The sequence below is a fragment of the Octodon degus genome, unplaced genomic scaffold (genome assembly GCF_000260255.1).
Source record: "Octodon degus isolate 3935 unplaced genomic scaffold, OctDeg1.0 scaffold00127, whole genome shotgun sequence".
NCBI classification, from domain to species: Eukaryota; Metazoa; Chordata; class Mammalia; order Rodentia; family Octodontidae; genus Octodon; species Octodon degus.
This window is the reverse complement of record NW_004524703.1, coordinates 8,028,965-8,031,444: the sequence shown is the minus strand read 5'-3', so window position 1 is coordinate 8,031,444 and position 2,480 is coordinate 8,028,965.

Here is a 2,480-nt window from a genome sequence, read left to right as displayed (position 1 = left end):
TTCTTCTTCTTCTTCTTCTTCTTCTTCTTCTTCTTCTTCTTCTTCTTCTTCTTCTTCTTCTTCTTCTTCTTCTTCTTCTTTTTTTTTTTTTTTTACTTTTTGGCAGAACCAGGAATTGAATTCAGGCCCTTGTGCTTGCCAGGGAAGTGCTTATTCTACTGAGCCATCTCCCTGGTCCCCATCCTTTGGGATTTCAACCTTTGAGCTGATAGCTTTTAGGATCATGTTTTCTTCAAGATTATTGTCCAAACCCTGGTTGTGACATTTGAATAAAATAATGCATATATGTTGCTTATCACAGCACTTAGCAAACAGCAAGCACCAACAAAAGCTAGCTGCTCTGTTCTTAACTATACTAATAATGAAAATAATTACTTTTTTAGCTTACCTAGGGGTTGCCTTGCTATCACATTCCTCTCTTCAAGCTTTTCTCTAAAAGCTTTTTATTTAGCCACACTGGATCTCTGCATAATTGGGTCAGTCTCAGATCCTCTACACATGATCATAACTTTATTCTTCTTTCCTTTCTGTTTCCACATAAGTAGCAGCCAACATTCACTTTTAAGCACCACCTCTCTGTCTTCATCCCCAGGGACTTCAATATCATCAGTTGAGGTTCATGCAGCTGAGACGGAGTCACAGATTGGGGTACCCTGTACTACCAAGTAGAGGTTTAGCGTCCCACATGGCTTGGCACCAGACTGAAAAATGAATCCTAGGTTGAGCAGTGATCAAGATTTTAAATATTACTTGATAATGAACTAGAGCTCGTGTGTGTGTGTGTGTGTGTGTGTGTGTGTGTGTGTGTGTGTGTATGTGGTAGATATATGTGAGGTTCCACCTACTATGTAATCTGTCCAGCTACAAAATAATTATGTGTTGACTCTTCAGAGATCCTGAGGATTACAAGCTTGTTCCCTACCTGATCAATGTAGCAAAAACCTGACTCAAAAATCAAAAATATATGTAGTACAGAGGGCTAAGGATGCAGCTTAGTGAAAAGGCTACAGTTTCAATCTTCAGTACTACCAAAAATATAATTTGAGCTGGAAAAAGAGAACATCATTGTATACTTACTTGATGTTGAAAATCCTTTGTATATCAAAAATAGCTTCTTTATTAAGATACTGTCAATGATGCTTGAAACAAGAGAAAACTCCAAATTTTAAAGTTAAGAATAAATCTCCTTTTATACAATGAAATTTAGTCAATTTTAGCAACACTTATTTTGGTGTTATATTTTAGTTGACTACTTAATGAGCATATTGCTACTAATTAATGTCATCTTAATACACATAGTAATACATTGTTTTATGCCTATTCTCTTAACTTTTTCTTACTAGATGTATGAGATTTTGTTTTGCTTCAGTATAAAAATAGACTAGCTTTAATTCTGAATTCAATAAAGCATCAGATGAGCATATTCTTTTTACAGTATGTTATAATACAAAAGTGATTTGTAATTAACGTAACATCATCAGTATGGAAATATTCATGAACAACAGCTTTGTGTATCAAAAGTCCATCAATATTGGATCATTTTATTACCAGGATGTCAGAGAAAATGTTATATCATCAGACCAGCACTTCATCTGGTCTTATGTGAATATGTATGTAAATATTCAATTACATGTCATTAGATTTCTTTCCCTTTCTAGTAGCAGACAAACAGCAACAGATATGTCTGATTAAAATTGATGATGACATACTGAATAAGTAATGGTTACATAATTACAACTTGGCTTCCACAATAAGGATCCTACTTAATCAGACTTTCTACCTTTTTCTCAAAGACAGATGCTGTGTACTCACTGCTTTATTCACTCAGCTGTTGCCATGAAAGTCACTTTTAAAGTTCAGCTACTTGAAGCTATTTCTACTGGGACAAATCAAGTTTAACTTGAACAAGTCCAGCAATTTGAGTCATAAAACATACTACAAAATCCACATAGTTCTATCTTCTCAGTCTAGGCTTGTACAACAATTTTTTTATAGATTTAGATAATGAGCTCAGTTTTGCTCTATAGCAGAAGACTATGACTTGAGAGAAGGAGAAGGATGGAGATTATGAAATGATTTTTAAAAGGAAATCTGATGGTCCAGTGCTCACCTTTGAATGAGTTTCAATTTGCATAAAAATAAAGACAACAGTTTGTTTCCAGGACAGTGCCAGGGGATGTTTGTAACCCAGGAGTGTCATCATCATTTGAAGCTCTTTTTTTTCTTTCTTTTTTTTTTTTTTTGTGTGTGTGTGTGTGTGTGTGTGTGTGTGTGTGTACCCAGGATAGGAAGACATAGGAGGATTAATCACTGTTGAATGATCAGCCAATATTTTGTTTACACACACTGAGTTGTTTCAGTAGTAGACTATTCATGTTTGTCAAACACACATGCCACACATGCCACACATTAGAAAGATCTATTTCAGAGACCAAATTAAGGTAAATGAAGCTCTTAGTTAATATGGTGTAACAATAGTG